Source organism: Centruroides vittatus, unplaced genomic scaffold, assembly GCF_030686945.1.
Source record: "Centruroides vittatus isolate TY-2023 unplaced genomic scaffold, ASM3068694v2 scaffold_386, whole genome shotgun sequence".
Taxonomy (NCBI): Eukaryota; Metazoa; Arthropoda; class Arachnida; order Scorpiones; family Buthidae; genus Centruroides; species Centruroides vittatus.
Window position 1 is genome coordinate 406,311 of NW_027122706.1, and position 19,349 is coordinate 425,659.

A 19,349-nucleotide genomic window follows, 5' to 3' on the forward strand; every position below is an offset into this window, starting at 1 on the left:
TTTAAGTTAAAGAAAATGTTTTATTTGAGATATTTCTTTTCCGGTACATAGTAAATGATTAAAACTTTATGAATCGTTTCTATTTTACCTACATACAATTCATATCCTCTATCAGTTTACATCATCTTGCCCCCCCTTACCCATTGGCTGGCGTCGTCCTTGCTACAGTGTGACTTGGGGTGACACCACGATATCTGCACTGGGTGTCACCGATGCTAGCTACGCTAATGTCACATTATATAAGATTTGTTTAGAAGCAACTTATTTAAATGGGGCCCCAATTTAAATTTTGTCTAGAGGCTTAATCCGGCGCTGGGTCCAGGTGTAGCAAGATTTCAGTTTTAAAATTGTGTCTTTGATGCACGAAAAAGAAAAGATGTTATTGCAGAAACAAGCATTCTTTTTCTTACAGCCTCACCTTGTTTAGTAGAATTAGAGGTAAATTTTTTTAATCATTGTAGAGAGAATAAACAGATTCATTATTAATGTTATGATATTCTGGAGAAAGAAAGCATATATTTTCTAGTTTTACTAGAAAATTTCAGCATGAAATTCCAAATTAGAAGTGGATTATAGAAAAAGAACTTAATTATCTATCAATATTTTGATTGTATAATTGAGAATTTAAAAAAAAAATATTGTGTAGTTTCTGGCAGGCTTTGTAAACATATTTTAATGTAATATGATAGAAGACAATTAGCACCCTTAGTCTATTACACTTACAGCAACACCAATAGCATCTGATGTGATTTCTGAGTCTTTCTTGAATGCTACTAAACCATAGTTATGAATTAAGAGTGATTTGATAAAGGGATAGGAATGACTGAATGCAGGATGAAAAAATACTTTTTCTGTTTTTTTTTTTTTTTTTTGAGGCTACAAGTTAAACCTTTAATTGCAGGAATATAAACATGCAATAAAAAATATGCTCCATTCATTCATTTCTAATCTAGAACAGAAATGATATTAACCTGTGTTTTGGTAACTAGTTCAAGAGAGAGAAAGAAGAGCATACATACAAGATAATTGGAAGGTATACTATTAATATGAATAATGCAAATGCTTTATTTATCTCTAACCTAGATTTATCATCATGTTTTGGTACTAAAACCAAATTGTAGTGCTAAATCTAAAAAGCTATGACAGCAAGTAAAAAATCAGCGGTTTTCAACTGGGAATCATAGCACACTAGTGTGCCATGATATAATGCCAAGCAGCACCATAGCAGTTTGTACTTTTAGTAATATATGTAGCTCTATATCAGGGGCATATCTAGGGAAGGTGCTTTTGGTGCTGCATCACCCCTTTGATACTAAAGCAATCAGTTTAGTTACTTTAAAAAAAATAAATATCACAACACCTAATTGAAGTCAACTATTATGCAAGATTAAGCAACTAAAGTGATTCTGAGGTAATTCTCCAAAAAACATGGAATACATGCCTTGGTTCCCTGCCTTAAAATCTGCTTTGAGCAACACTCGTATTCTCAAAATCCTAGATATATCACTACTCTACATTGATAAAGAAGTAGAGATGCTGTAAAAATATTATCAAGTTGGGGATGCTATTGTTAGAAAAAAGTTGAAAAATCTACATCAAATTTTATCCTGTAGTAAAGGATAAAACTTTATATAGATTTTAAAAATAATAAGATTTATATATATATATACAGTGGCACTTCTCAATATTCAAACTATAGTGGAACCTCGCTTAACAAGCATAATTCTTCCCAGAATCTTACTTGTAATGCAAAACACTCATTAAGCAAAACAATTTTTGTTATATAAATTAATGTAAAATATAGTAATGCATTCCATGCCAAAAAAAAAAAACTCAAATATTTTATGTATAATGTTTATTCAAAGAAAATTATACAATATACAATGTTAAGGAGCATGAATCTTCTTCTTCATTTCTTCTAGTGCAGAATGAACCTACCTGAATGTGAATTTGATTTGCAGAAAATAAAAACAAATCACAGATAATATGTCTGATAAACATGCCAAATGATATGCCAAATTCTTGGGCTATGTAAAGGCTATAATTAAATATTAGAAATTAATTAATTTGACTAGAGGTAGGCAGTTATGCTACCATCTCATATTAAATTTAACAATTATAAATAATTAGTTTTTAATTTAGACATTTTTGGAACTTAATTTGGAATTGGTCATTAAATGTTTATACGTAATATGTCTGAACACAAGTTTCGAAAAATGTGTGATCACAAGCAACACTAAGATGCTAGTAGAATGAGTGCTAAACACTAACTGATGGAGCATGTGCATAATCTGGGACTTCTCTTCTTCTCATCACATATTATGCAAAACATCACTCATTAAGTGAGTCATTTTTTGCAATTTGTTTTGCTTGTTATGCGAGGTTCTACTGTACTCGGAACCCAAACAATTCAGTATTCAAACACATTTTCAGAGAACACAAATGCTCAGTTCTTGACTATTTGCTTGGTACTTGACCAAATAATCACAACCAACTGGAACAAATTTTCAATTAATAACAAATATATTATTTTTATTTTGTCATCCATGAAAAAAGTTTTCTGTGATAAAAACTAGTAAAAAATTTAAAAATAAAATGAAACCTTAGAGCTGCCTACTTCATCAGATGAAATTATACTTAATTCAGTTCATTTTTCACTTAATACATGTGAAACACAATCACCATATTTTGTAACCATTTTAAATCGATGAAGTGTTTCAACAATATATGTCAGGGACTCATTAAGATTTGTTGCAAGTTTGTGAGTTGTTATTCATCAATTTTTAACAATTTCTTCTTGTAGTTTTTCTTCATTGACTGCTTTTGTTGGTACCTTTTCATTGTTTATCCTTTAGTTTCAAAATTTCCCAAATGGAACTTTTAAAACCATAATTGAAACATTTGAAGTTTAGGAGCATCTTCCCCATACACATTATGAGTATTTTTCACTGTTTATGTAGCATTATATTCTTTACAAAAATCTAAAAGCACAAAATGCCTTATATGCATCTTGACATTTCAACTTGATTTTACACAAACAAAATATGAAGTAAAACGTTTTAAAATGAGATTCTAAAAAGGAATACAATCTCACATTAGCAATAACATGTTAAATTTTACAACTGTTATAAGTAAATCACATATCCAAGTAAAGTAATGACAGCTGCTAAAAATATGCAAAAACTTTGTTTAACCCAATAAAATTAATAGGCATATTTTGGCTACTCTGTATTGCTAGGAGTATTTTTGGTTTTTTTTATGATTTATGCACCTTAGTCTTGTAAACTTCTTGTTAAATTTGTGTTAAATACTTATAAAAGTATTTTAACTAGTATGCTCTTAGGAGTCTGGAGATTAATCTAATTTACATTATTCCTTTTGGGAAAGATTCATTCAGTACTCAGACTTCTGAAATGAATTAAATTCAAGTACTGAAGTAACACTACATATACTGCATATGAGCACAGCTGATTAGACTGAAGGGATTAACCACCTCATAGTACCCATATCTATGGGTATGTGGTAAACTACTACATTAGGATATATCTGTTAAACCTAAATTAAAATCTCTACAGCAAAGGAGCATGATGTTTTTAATTAAATGTTTATGATTTTTAAACTGTTCAAAAATGGTCAGATGTTGAAGCTGAAGGGCATTATTGCTTACAATTATTAACTTTAATTTAATAAGACCAATTACTGAATTGGAATCATTAAATTTAAATGCTACAAAAGCATTTGCCTTTCTCAGCAAAAGCTTATGTTAGAGTATAAAAAAAATGCAAGAATGATTACTAATATAACTAAAAAGTATGGCTTCAATACTTCATCTTGCAGAAAAGTTGTTCTTACATGAACTTCTATCATAACTCCTTCACCATGTTTTCAGGATTTGAAAGAAGAATGAACAGTAAAGCTGTACATCGCAAATATTTGATAGATATGAAGAAAAGGGAGTTTTCTAAGATTCAACAAATATTGTAAAGATTGTATAAGACTGGATAGATGTAAGAGCATTTCATTTTTAACTGGCTGACTAGTTTGGAAAAAGTTTAAAGATTGACAATTTGTATTATTGTAATTATTCAAATGAGTACAGCCTTCATGTGACAAGTCAGCCTCTCTAATTCTTTTATAAGGACATAATCCTTATAAAAGAATTGCATCTTCACATAATGAAGATGCAATAGTAATTAAAAGGTTCAGAGAAGTTGTATTATAAAATTGATTTGAATGTAAAATGAGTTATATTTAAAATCTAATTTATTGCATTTCTGTTAATGGTTCTGCATGATAAAAATTTGATTTTGTTGTATATCAGTTTTATTTATTTTTTAATAATAATAATAGTTTCTTTTGTTTTTTAATAACAACATAATTAATGTGACTCAATTCCACTCAAATTATAGTTCTTGATATCACAAAAAATGGACAGAGTATCATCACTGTCATTGTCTTGACCCATAATAATTAATACATCAACTTATTCTTCCAAAAGTCCATCTTTATCCCAATCATGTTTCTCTATGTTTTCTAAGTGATCACAATATTTTTCCGAGAATCAGAAGTTACAATGTTGATGGCCTCATTATATAACTGATAGAAATGCTCAATTAATAAATCTCCACAACAGTAATTATTGTTTCTAATGTAAGATTTGATTTTAGCCCAAACATTTTCTATGGAATTCAGATTATAATGATATCTAGTAATCTTAAAATTTCGTCAAATCTGTTGCTTTTATGCTGTGGTTTGTTTGCTTGACTTAAAGTTCAAATTTTCTGAGTTTTGAATCAGATGGAGTTTTTGGGCATATTTGTGAGCCTTTATCAGGTAAGAGAGTCAATCTATAAATTGAATAAGTTACAAAATGTTCAGAAATGGGAATTCCATACGTGTTTTGATGCTGATCCAATTTGCCTCTGAGTCTGGGATGTCTCCTATTGGGAGAAAGCTAGACTATTGTATCAGATTTTTTGATCAAAATAAGCTAAGAACTGTTGAAGCCATAAAAATTTATAAGATCCTTCTCAAAGGACATTGTTTTAATAATGACAGCATTTATCTACCACAAGCATGGCATTCTTGTTTATGTTCAGTTTATATTTTGTGAACTATAACACTCAATCTATGTTTGCTCACTTCCCATCTAATTTTATTTATGTTTAATTTGTAATATTTTGATGTATGTATGTATCTTCATATTGTGAAGCCCGAGCGATACTCGAGCTCATGTGTTTTTGATATCATAAAAATGTCAAATCAAGGGAACAAGCTTTTGATTCTGATGCTCGTAGAAATTGGAAGGATACTTTAAATCGGGAAATATTAAAGCTATTAATCGAGAGAAAAATGTTCTTTTTTTAACCTTAAAAGGAGATGCAGCGCTGATATTATGTATCAGACTTATAAGAATTCGAAACAATTGAATACGAGCAGAGGTTTCAAGTTGCGATTAAATTCCCTTGATTGGAATAAAACACAGTGTCGAATTTAAACCTTTGATAGCTCGAAATGGTCGGTCGTCTGCCTAGAGACAGGAAACCGACCAATCAGGAGCTGGAGATCCAGGGGAGAAAGATCTTATAAAAACCTGGATCTCAAGGGCAAAGCAGACTTTTCTCTGCCTCCCCTTGTGAAGACTTCTCCCAGCTTCTGTCCGTGTCAACCACTGTTCAGACTTTCCCCAGCTAACAACTATAATCAACTGTCCAGACTTTTCCCTGCCTCTACAAGTGGACACCATCCGATTGAACTTCGGGCTTTCACCATTCGTCACAACCTCCCACGGTCGAGCATCAACTGTCTGCCCCGGGGCCAACAACCGAACCATCAAGAGCCACCAGAAGACAAGACACGCAAGACACACTAGATTGTAAGACTTAGTGTAAATAAACGGGTTTGTTTGTCACTGCAGCTATTTGCCTCACTTTCCTTCACCCCACATACGATAAGTCCTGACATTTGGAAATCTCGAATTCGGCAACCTCACACTGGTGTCAGAAGTGGGATTGTTATGCAATTTGGCAGTCCTACCAAATCGTAGAGGTGGCCGACATCCAAATTTTGCTTCTCGATTGGTTTAGTAGAACGAAAAGTGGGACTGAACGATGGATACTGAGGCAAGTACTGCAGCGCGATCTCGCGATGCAGGTGGCAGCTCACTCGGTGCTTTTTCGGCTTTTGGGGGAATGATACCGACTTTCTCAGGAGAAAGTGGACGCGTCTCAGATTTCTTCGATACTTTGGAAGAAATTTCGAGTTTGGCAGGTTGGACCTCACGACAATGTTTAAGTATTGCAAAATGCAAGCTCTCAGGAATAGCTAGAGAATTTGCTTGGCAAGATCTTAGGATGAAAGCAGTCTTAGATTATGCAAATTTTAAACGCGCCATGATTGAAAGGTTCGATCGAGAACCGTATTCTATCCGAGTACAGAAGTTCCATGCATGCACTCAAAAACGCGATGAGTCAGTGCAGGAATTTGCGGTTCGCCTTCAGACGCTGGCAGACGCGACTAAGATTGAACAGACGGGTGCTACAGAACAGGAAAGTGCGATTATAAGGAGGTATCAACAAAAAGAATTGGACGAGAAACTTAGAGTTCAGTTCTTGCATGGCCTAAATGAACGCATAAAACGAAATGTAATGTCTCATGACCCTGCTACATTTTCGGAAGCACTACAGATTGCTATTAGGGAAGAGACAATAGAGCAGTTAACAGGAAAGACACGCAACGTTATTGCAAGCATAGGAGAAACAGAGGAGTCTCATTCAACTAGGTTCAATAAGGAAAAGTCTCACCAAAACCACACACTAGATGCGAAAATAAATAAAATTACCCAGCAGTTAGAGATGCTACACAAAAATTTAGGAAGTAAAACCACCCCTGGATTAGCAAATAGTCCTAGAAAAAGTGAAAGGTCTCAATTTAAGCATACACCTCAGAGGGTAGAAAGAGCAAGTCTCAGCATAGGGAATTACCGTCCCTATCAGAATTCACAGCACTCCTTACCCCCTCCAAATCACCCGCAAATACCACCAGCTGTTAGGCAAAGACAACCCCTCTCAAGATATTCCTATGATAGATATGTTCAGTTTCCCTCTTGGTTGGGAAATGGAGGTGAGCTGACAAGGTATTCCCCAACAGATCCAGCTTGGATAGGAAGTAGCTATTACGCTGGACCATTAACGGAGTGGCAGGGGAGAAATGTTCCTCCACAATTTAGAGTGGAAGGAGGCTTAAGAACGAATGCCCCTGAATGGCAGGTCCCAATTGTAGGTTCGACAGTTTCACCACGATATAATTGTATAGAACAGATACCATTTTATCAAGCACGTTATGGTCCTTGTGGACGAGGAGTTGATCAGAATAGCGAACAGTTGACATTTTCTCAAGCGCGTTATGGTCAATTCGGTCCAGAAAGTAGTTTTAATAGTGAACGAACCCCAGTTAACATGTCCTCTCCTAGACATTTAGCGTTACCAGCTCCTGAAGATTTTAGGCAAACAGAAAGCCAATCGCAGGGAAAGAATGGTAATGATGTTGATGTTAAGAGAAATAGAAATAAGATAACATCAGTAAAAACAAATGAACGACCTGACCTAAGATGTGATGAAAATAGTATGCGCAAAGAAACGCGCTTAAACAGTATAAGTAAATCGAAAGGTGGAGAATTACCTCCATGTACCATAATTTGCGAAGTAGAAAATAAAACAGCAAGATTGACGATCGACACAGGTGCTGCTGTGTCCTTGTTATCAAGGTCCTTTTTCCAAAACTTAGATGAGTTAACTAAAGTGGAAATTGGGACTTTGGATTTAGTCGGTGTCACTGGACACACAATAGAGACAATAGGAAAGTATAGGGTCAAGTTTAGACTAGGTCGATTGACATTTTATCATGACTGTTATCTTGTAGACTCCAAGATTACGGAGCCAAATGATGGAATTATGGGTATCGATATCATTGCAAAATATGATCTAACTATCTCTATTAAAAACGCAAAAATGATTTTCCCCACGGGTGACGAAATAACTTTCAGGGAACTAGCAGAGATATGCCATAACACCAATCTTCCTGCTGAGAGAGAAGCAGCACAAGCAAACAATACCCAAAATAGTGACAATAGTAAAAATAATGAGCAGAAGAAAAGAACAGATAATCGAGCACGAACGAGGAAACAAAGTAAATCTCGGAAATGTGTAAAACGAAACGTAACGAAATTCGAACAGCTAGAAAACACTATCCCTAAAGGAAGTGACACTTCAGATGATGTCACACTTGTTGATGACTGCGTCATACCCCCTCGATCAGAGGTAATTCTAGAAGGGCGAGTAAGAGGAAGTAGATATAGAAAAGTAGGTGTTGTTGAACCTTTACCTCTGAAGACCAAGGGTTTATATAGTGCAAGTGTGTTAGTAACAACTCAAAAACGTGGGAATATACCCGTTAGAATAGTGAATACAAATACGCAACCAATTAAATTAAATAAGGGAACAAAGATAGGAGCATTTTTCAAGGCAGAAGAAGAAACTAAAGAAGAAGCAAATCAATACAAAATACCACACTTTGATAACAATGATCTGACTAGAGCCCAATTAGCGAATTTGTTTGATCTGAGCGAAGTGGAAAAGGATAAACTGATCCCTTTGTTAGACCTATTATACAAATATAGAAGTGTGTTTGCAAAAAACGACTTTGACTTGGGATATTGCGATTTGATACAACATAGGATAGATACAGGGAACAGTTCCCCGATCCGTCGTGCTCCTTATCGCATCCCTTATGCCCAACGCGAAAAAATGGATAAGTTAGTAGATGACTTGGTACAACACGGTATAGTTGAGCCTTCAAGCAGTCCATGGGCTTCGCCTGCACTTTTGGTAAAGAAGAAAGATGAAAATTATCGATTTGTTGTGGATTATAGGCAATTAAATAGGGTTACAAAATTTGACCCTTATCCTTTGCCATTGGTTCAGGAGTCGTTGAGCCTGTTGGGAAAGGCAAAGTATTTCTCTACGATGGATACGTTGAGCGGATTTTGGCAACTGGGTTTAGAGCCAGATTCAAAGGAAAAAACTGGATTTAGCACTCCATCAGGACATTATCATTTCAATCGCATGGCAATGGGTTTAGTAAATGCACCTGCAACATTTTCTCGCTGCGCAGATTTAATTTTGAGCGGATTAAAGACCAAAATCTGCCTAGTCTATATGGATGACATTTTAGTTTTCAGTTCCGACTTTGAAACGCACCTGGAACGTTTGGAGCTTGTCTTCCAGAGACTAGCTGCAGCCGGACTAAAGTTAAAGCCAAAAAAATGTCACTTCTTAAGACAAGAAATAAAATTTTTAGGGCATGAAATATCAGATGAAGGCATTAAACCAGATTCGGAAAAGGTCAAAGCTGTCCGAGATTTCCCAAGACCTCAAAATGAACGTGATGTCAGAGCATTTCTGGGTTTAACGGGATATTATCGCAGACATATTCCCCAATATGCAAAAATTTCAAGACCTCTTTCAGATTTATTAAAGCAAGATGTAAAGTTTCAATGGACTGAGGAACATGAAGCCGTCTTTACTAGGCTGAAGGAGATATTAATAACTGCTCCTCTATTGCGATCCCCAGATTTTAGCAAGCCCTTTATTTTGGCAACCGATGCATCAAATTTTGCAATTGGTGCAGTGTTGTCTCAGGAGGACGAACATGGAGAAAGGCCAATAGCCTATGCTAGCCGCTTATTAAAAAAAGCAGAACAGAATTATAGCACCACAGAAAAAGAATGCCTAGCCCTAATTTGGGGGACAAAGCATTTTAGGCCTTATCTGTATGGAAGACCCTTTAAAATTATCACGGATCACAGGCCACTTAGATGGCTTATAAATGTTAAAGATGAAAGTTCAAGATTGAGTCGTTGGAACTTAGCACTGCAGGAGTATCAGTTTGAAATAGTGCACAAACCAGGAAAGATCCATTCTAATGCAGATGCATTAAGTCGTGCACCAGTAGCACCCATCCGTGAGATTCATCCAATATTTAGTAAAACGCAGATTAGAGAGCAACAACAAAAAGACCACTTTTGCAATCAGATTAGAAAACAGTTGTTAGATGACACACCCTTGCAGGAATTAAATACAAACTCTAACACAAATTATTATTTAGATGCAGATCAGACACTTTATCACAGGAAATTAATCCCTGAACGAAATGAGATTTGGGATAGATTAGTAATCCCTAAAATAATGGTAGATTATATCCTTAAATTATTTCATGACATTCCAAGTTCGGGACATTTGGGCGCAAAGAAAATGAAGAAAAAATTACGCATGCAATTTTATTGGCCTGACATGAACAAAGACATAGCCCATTACTGCGACAGTTGTCAGGAATGTGCTGTTAGACGACGTCCACTTCCTGGACATCAAGCGCCATTACAGATATTTCCTAAGGTATCAAAATTATTCGAACGAACAGCCATGGATATACAGGGCCCATTACCAACAACGCAAAATGGAAATAAATATTTATTAGTCTTCATAGACCACTTTTCTAGATGGGCTGAAGCCATCCCAATACCTGATGTAACTACTAAAACAGTTGCAAAGGCTTTTGTTACACAAATTATCTTACGGCACTCGGTTCCTAAACAACTACTTACGGACCGAGGTACAAACTTTACTTCAAAAATGATGACCGAAGTATGTAAATTATTGCGCATAGAAAGACTTCTCACTACGGCTTATCACCCTGAATGTAACGGAGTTGTTGAAAGGCTCAATAAAACACTAACTGATATCTTGACATGTTATGTCGATAGGGATCAAAGAAATTGGGACATTATGGTCCCTTACGCACTTTTTGCCTACAACACAACGGTACACGTCAGTACTAACGAAACTCCGTTTTTTCTATTATATGGGAGAGATCCTGTTTATCCTTTTGATATAGCTACCGAACCGAATACAATCAGATACGATGCCGATGAAAATTACGTAAGTGAATTACGGTTACGACTCTCATCAGCTCACAGATTAGCCCAAGAATACTCGGAAAAAGCTGCTAATGACAGAAAAACGTATCATCAACGCAAAAATAAACCATATGCTTTTTCCATAGGCGATAGGGTATTTGTTAACGCGACCACTGTTACGCCAGGCCTAAAACGAAAATTAGCGCCAAGATGGTCTGGTCCATATCGCATTATAGCCGAAACCAGCCCAGTAGATTTTAAGGTGCAACATATACATTCAGGAAAACAATTACATGTACACTCTAATAGATTAAAACACGCAATCGCACGGATGGAATTTGGAACCTCTACTTTGGGAAGTGACGTTCCCGAAGGAAGAGATCTAAATAACCAAGCAACTCACGTAGAACAATTGACAGAACTTTTAGACCCCTGGGATGAAATTATACTGACTTCTATTCCTTCTGGTCAAGTAGATGATCCGGAAGAGGAAATTGGAATTCCACAAGTAACCAATCAATCGCAAACCTCGTCTAGGTATGCTCTTAGGAGTCAGGGTCCCGTGGAAGAATACCCTTGGGTCCTTCCAACGCCTACGTGGTCCAGGTCACTGGACACGGAAACAAATTCAAGGGCGGAAGTAGATCAAGGTTCTTCAGTTCAGGGCCAAGACCCCGAGCAAGAGCAACCACCTGTGCCCATCGGTCTCTTTGGAGCTTGTAAATGGTGACCTTTCCCTCTTTTACAACAGAAAGGACACCATCACAAAAAAAAGAGAGAGAGAGAGAGACGAATGGTATAGAATTCGCGTATTAGTTAAATATTAGATTATCGGAAATCGAAAATTATATTAATGTGAACTCTTTTGTAGATCACAATGGGAAACCTCGTACTACTTTACTTTTATATGATAATTATGACCTTTAATTACAAGGCATATACGATTGCACCGGCACTGACAAAAGGGATTATCTTCCTACCGCAAGGAAATTTCTTGATGACTACAAGTCAATGGACAATAGCAATAGAAATTTCATTTAACGACTATGATAGATATCTCAACGATCTACGCTATCACCTAAGTTCATTAGTTCCTGTTATTAAAAGAGCTAAGCAAAACAAGGACGATCCTATGGGATCTTTATGGTCACTGGCAGATACCGAACTGGCTACGATAAAACAAGAATTAGCTGACTATGAATTAGAGTATAAAGAACTAAAGTCCACGGTTACGACTGGTAAAACTACAAGAACCAAACGAGGCCTTATAAATGTGGGAGGAAAAATATTAAAATTTTTGTTCGGGACAGCAACCTCGGATGAGATCGAAGCCACTAATAACGAGATTGACAAACTGAACAAAAACAATCAACGAATAATACACATCTTAGAAGCCCAAACGACGGTATTAAACCAAACACTTCGAGCCGTCAACGACAACCGGAAGTACATCGACATGTTATTACGTAGACAAGAATATTTGGATAAAGTCCTACAAACGTTTAGCTACACATTTTTCATAAGTACTGTCTTACGATACGCCGAGAGCGCTATCGCCGAATTCCGATCAAGTATCACCGACCTACGACAAGCAATTGAAATGTTGGAGCGCAACCGACTTAGCTCTTATTTCTTATCAAAATCCCAGTTATTGAAGATGCTAGCAGAAATAAACGGATACTTACCTAGTGGAGTGTCCTTAATAGAACCAGTATCAGAAGATAACGTATTTAAGTACTACCAATGGATCACGACGACGGCAGTCGCGCTTCCTGGTATACTTCGGATTTTCGCTAAGTTTCCGTTAATCACTCCGGAAGGGTATTTCGACCTCTTTGAAATAATAAAATTCCCCGCTTATTTTTCGCACACGAAAGTATTCGCTTTTTATCAAGTTGAATATCCATACATTGCTCTGTCGCGAGATCGGCAGTTATATATGTTATTGGAGGCCCACGACCTTCAGAAGTGCAGAGCGAGTGTAGTAACCGTATGCGCACCGGAAGTAGCAGTATGGAAATTACCTTATCATTCGTGTGAATATGCATTATTTATGGCCGACGAACCATCGGTTAATAGAATGTGCAAACGGAGGGTTACAAGTTATCCAAAACCGATGTTCCGCCGAATAGATGAGGAAGGAACTTGGATCTATTCGACTCCTTCCCCCACTGAATTTGGTGGTCGAATGTCGTCAGTTAAGCAACTTACCAAAACCCGAAATTAAAATGATAAAATTAAATAATACCGGCATTTTTAAATTACCAATGACATGTACTGGACATGTGCCGGGAGTTCGTCTGACATCACACTTTCAATCGAGAGCAACCTTCACACTCGCAGCTCGCAGTCATTACGTCATACCAGCAATATCCGATATACTTAATACTACGGAAACCAAAATTCTCCAAGAGTACATCCACGGAAACTCGTCCCCGAGTTTTCTCCGAGAACGAAAGGATGACTGGTCTTTAGAGATCGCTGGACGTGCATTACGCGATATTTCTAGGGATATCGAGACAGTGAAAACCGATGTCTTTCAAAATTCGTTGGAGGCTTACAATCATCCGTTATTAAATTGGAATATAGTCGTTATCGTTACTATAATAGCAGTTATTATAGGTCTCGTAACCGTTTGGCGTTGTCGAAATCGCATACGCCGAATAAAGAGATGGAAAGAGAGAAAAGCGACCTCTTTTTCCAGACCGAGAGAACGTCAAGAAGCAACGCCAACTGAGTTGGTAGAATTGACTTTGATTCCGAGCAGAACCGATCAATTACAGGTAAACAACACATCAGTGGAAAAGATCTTCGTTCCGGCCGTACGAGAGGGAAATATGATACCCCTCCCCGGAATAGAAACTTTGCCGATACAAACGAGACGATTATAATCAAGAAGCTGAGAGATATCTGTGTCACCCAGCAAAATAAGGGACTTAATCTCCTCAAACTTTACACTATCCAGAATATTATATTAATAACTTATTCCCTTTCTTTTCTGTTTTTTTTTAGAAAAATAAATAAATAAAAGAATGGAGGGACAGGAATCAACCGAATGTCGGGAGGTGTCTGGAGTCACTCAGGCTATTCCTCCATCTTCGTCAACAGATCCGGCGTTGATGACCCTCTTCCAATGCCCGGTTTGTTATGAATACATTAGACCTCCGGTCTATCAATGCTCCACGGGACACGTTGTATGTGCAGAATGCAGGACACGGGTTCAAAGATGCCCCACCTGCAGGGGATGGATGAGGGACAACAGGAATTTCCTACTGGATCAGGTGGCGGAGATGCTGGCGCTCCCTTGTAAATTTAGAGACAATGGTTGTCAAGAGATTTTGGCTCTCAGGGATAGACGAAAGCATGAGAGACGGTGCGCTTTTCGAACTTGCGCCTGTCCGTCGCTCAGCTCAGGCTGCCATTGGGAGGGAACCCATCACCAGGTTATCCCTCACGTAGTAGACAAGCACCCCCGAGTGATCCATTTGAACAATCATACCGTTTACATGGCATTACTCGGTCTGGACTTGCCTCAACGTTTGGCTTGGACTACCAGAACGACCTGCTACCGACATCATTTTATAATCCAAATCATCAAAACCGAAACAGAGGATGATTTTTACCTACTTCATCTCCTCGTCCGATTGGTAGGACACCGGGATGAAGCAACTCATTTCAAAGGACGGATAGAGGTGAATGGAAGAGGAAAGACATCGATTTGGGAGTCTATTCCCAGAGACGTCGCAGGAGACATTAACCAAATCACAAAAAACGGGGATTGTATGACTATCCGCGCACCCACAGTTAAACAGCTTTTAGTGAATCGCATCTTGTCGATGGCAGTATTTATACGCCCAACACAGACGGAAAGGAACAGTTTGACTGTGAATCAGGAGGAAGAAGATATTTAATGATACCGATCGGTCCACTATAAAACAAAAACAAAAGGGAGGAAAAAGGTTTCCTATGAGAAAATGATTATGGTCATAGTCCTTGAAATGTATATGTATATATCGGTAATCATGATTCCCTCAAGTTTATTTTGACTGTCTCTTTCTGTATTTTACCCAGACCGAATGGCGACGGGACCAATCCAGATCCATAGTTCAATCGGAGAAGGAGACGGCCCCGATAATTGGGATGATGAGTGGGAGCCGTTTGTTTCTACTTCGACATCCCATGAATCGGTGAAAAGAGAAGTAGATACAGAAACGGTCCGATATGCGATCGAAAGAACCCGCAGAAAATTGAACTCTCCGAGAGCTGAAATTCTCGTCCTACCGGAGGGAGTCGTGTTAACTGAGGAACTTCAAAGGGATTTGGATAGGGTAAACTCACTCGTCCAGGTTAAAGCGGACGAGAGGGGCGCTACGATACAGGAAGAAAAGAGCACAAAAGAAAGAAAAACTTCGACGGATCTAACCGAAGAAATTACACAGAAATCTCCATTATCCGAATCCCAAGGTCAAGGTCGGAGAGCGGCATTTTACCTGGCTTGCCTAGAGCGAGCGGGTGCGATAGGATCTACTGATGTAGGAGGAAGAGGAAGAACACTAGAGCGATGTAATTCCAACGTCACCAATCCACAAGGAGGTAGATCAGTAAGAGGAGCGTCCGTTTCAAATACTTCCAATTTTAGAGGAAGAGGAAAAGGACGAAGAGCTTCCGCTTTAAATACCACTAACGTTGGAGGAAGAGGAAGAGGGCATGGACAACCGATCTTAGACTCCCAGTAGAAAGGAAAGAAAAACAAAAGGAAAAAAAATAGGGAGAGAAAAAAAACCCTCCTATTGTATACACTGTTTCTATAGAAAAAAAAACATTTAAGATAATCCACCAAATAAATATATACTACGTATATGTATATGCAATATATGCTTTGTTGTAAGAAAATATATTCTTAAGATATAATTATTATTACTATTGAAAAATTTAATAAAGCCAAATACAGTAAGATGCTATTATGTCACCTATTTTAGAAAAATCATTTGTCAAAAACAGAATTTATGTTATTGACATTTTATTTCGATAAACGCGATTGTTAAGACATAAATACGACGTTACTCTGTCATATTAATTATTGTACCTACCCTGTTTTTGTTATCCGTGTGATTATACCTTGAAAAACTGTTAAGTATCATAAACTTTATATGTATCCCAAGCACTGAAGAACGTTATTCTGGGTGCGACCGGAAACACCTGATATTCATGATTGTAACGCGAAACCAATCTCGCGCGCGCGCAAAGTAAACTTCGTCTCCTTGTCGCGTATCGCAAGGTGTGTAATAACCGATTTAAAGAAAAATGTTTTTTCCGCGCGGTCGTACCTATGGAAAAATGTTGCATTCCATTTTGTAGCAACATTTTCAAAAGCGCCGGAGCCCTGTGAAGCCCGAGCGATACTCGAGCTCATGTGTTTTTGATATCATAAAAATGTCAAATCAGGGGAACAAGCTTTTGATTCTGATGCTCGTAGAAATTGGAAGGATACTTTAAATCGGGAAATATTAAAGCTATTAATCGAGAGAAAAATGTTCTTTTTTTAACCTTAAAAGGAGATGCAGCGCTGATATTATGTATCAGACTTATAAGAATTCGAAACAATTGAATACGAGCAGAGGTTTCAAGTTGCGATTAAATTCCCTTGATCGGAATAAAACACAGTGTCGAATTTAAACCTTTGATAGCTCGAAATGGTCGGTCGTCTGCCTAGAGACAGGAAACCGACCAATCAGGAGCTGGAGATCCAGGGGAGAAAGATCTTATAAAAACCTGGATCTCAAGGGCAAAGCAGACTTTTCTCTGCCTCCCCTTGTGAAGACTTCTCCCAGCTTCTGTCCGTGTCAACCACTGTTCAGACTTTCCCCAGCTAACAACTATAATCAACTGTCCAGACTTTTCCCTGCCTCTACAAGTGGACACCATCCGATTGAACTTCGGGCTTTCACCATTCGTCACAACCTCCCACGGTCGAGCATCAACTGTCTGCCCCGGGGCCAACAACCGAACCATCAAGAGCCACCAGAAGACAAGACACGCAAGACACACTAGATTGTAAGACTTAGTGTAAATAAACGGGTTTGTTTGTCACTGCAGCTATTTGCCTCACTTTCCTTCACCCCACATACGATAAGTCCTGACATTTGGAAATCTCGAATTCGGCAACCTCACAATATTTTAATCATTTATGATTTATAATTTATAACCTCTCAATGTACTTAACTGATGTAGTTTTTAAATATAATATATTATATTTAAAAACTACATCAGTTAAGTACAGAATACTTTAAAATTTTTTAATTTAACCTGCATCAGAGCGCACATGGAATTTTCTATTTTTAAAAGTTTTGTAACTTATTTGATTTAGAGAACAGCTGTCTTATTTGATTGAAGGCTCATAAATATTGCTAAAAACATTTACTTAAATTACTATCCAGCCATATTTTATCTAATACAGTATATAATATTTGTATTTTTTCAAAATTTGAAATGCTTTTTAAGTACTTATCATGCTATACCACAATGTTAAGTTTTTTATTATTTCTCTCGCTCTTACACTGTTCCATCCACTTTTCCAATATGATGAAGCACTTTTCTCAAGGATTTTCCCCCCATGAAAAATTTGTTGTTTTAACAATTAGTAATAATTTAGTTACTGTATGAAGTTTTTGTTCTTTAATGCAATAAACATGAACAAGACATCTAATAACACAAAAATCAAAATCATCCAGTGATGATAAAACATTTCTGGAGAAAGATTTGTTTTTTTTTTCTTACCTGGTGTATACCTCGGACAATTATAAGCTTTTTATTTTTATAAATACTTTATATTCAAATTATTAGGGAAAACAAACAAATTTAATGTATACATGTAGGAATAGTAATAGAAAAGACAATAATATTCTAGTGTTTGTAACTGTCTTCAAATTCAGGGATAGGATAATAATGTTCTAGCATCCGTAACCATCTTCAGTCCTCCTAGCATCCTCCAACTATCATCTCCCCTTACTCGTCTTCCTCTCCTTTTCTCTCTCATCTCTTCCACAACCCCTCATTTATTTTCTTAACAGTTTTGGAATTTGACTCATCTTCTAACCCCCACATATATAAGGCAGGAAGTAACAACTACTAGAATGAAGGATGGTTGGAAATGAGTGATAGGTGTAAAATACCAAGTCACATGTGTAGGGATTAATCCATTGTTCTTAGGGCTTGGTAAGACAAAGACAAGAACCACAGACTTGACAAAATAACTGTAATATGCTGATTAATGTTATGGATACAAATGGAATCAAGTAATAACTGAAGGATTTTTTTTATATAACTATGATAATAATGTGTAGCACTGACAAAATAGAGATCTTATTTACCAATAGTACAATCAATGATGGAGCTGTGAGTCTATTGAGAAAAGTCCCTAGAAAAAATGTTACAGAATTGCTGAATCTTACATTGATTGTGGAATCTAATAATTTTCTGGCAGCCTTTGTGATCCATTTCTTGTTCACCACACAATCCCAGTGCTGCTTAAGTTTCACCTTTTCTTCTTGTTTTTGATGCAGTTTCGATTCCAGTCCACAACATTACCTTTTTCTCTCCATATGGACTCCTTAAAAACCTCCTAAAACACCCAATCCTCTACATTAGGGGTTGGCAACCTACTGCATGCAGGATGATTTTCTGTGGCACTTTGATTGAATAGAAATGTAGTAAAAATTATTTTTTAATTATTAATTACACATTTAAATGAAAGTCATAGTTCAGAAAAGGCCATGGTACATTAAAAAACAATCTCTTTTAAAATTAAAACAATCTCTTGTTTGTATATTTCTATTACAGTGCATGCATTTATGCTCTGTGTCACCATCTGTGTTATGCAAGTGCTTCACATGTAAGAACATAATTCAATTAACAACTTAACTTAAAAATTATGCATTTTTGAAGCTCATTGTAATTGGACTAATTTTGATAACATATACAGTGGAACCTCACTTAATGAGCACCTCGCACAACAAGTATTTCGCATAACGAGCAAAATAAATTGTGGAAAAATGGCTCGCTTAATGAGTGACATTTCGCATAACAAGTGGCCAGGAGAGGGGGAAGTCCCGGATTTTGCGCATGCTCCATCAGTCCATGTTTAACACTCATTCAGCTAGCATCTTAGTGTCGCTTGTTATCACACATTTTTCCAAATTTGTATTCACACATATTATGTATAAACATCGACAACCATAACCTGTTATATAATAAACACACCAAACGATATGCCAAATTCTTAGGCATCGTAAAGGCTATAATTACATATTAGAAATTAATTAATTTGACTAGAGGTAGGCAGTTATGATCCTATCTCGTATTAAATTTAATGTCCAAT

The 19,349-nt window shown here is 36.8% G+C and overlaps 1 protein-coding gene across 6 annotated transcripts in view; it reads left to right on the forward strand.

The window, feature by feature from the left end:
• The window catches only part of LOC136988919 (rho-related BTB domain-containing protein 1-like), a 128,638-nt gene that overhangs the window by 68,340 nt on the left and 40,949 nt on the right, over positions 1-19,349 (forward strand). The window lies entirely within an intron of this gene.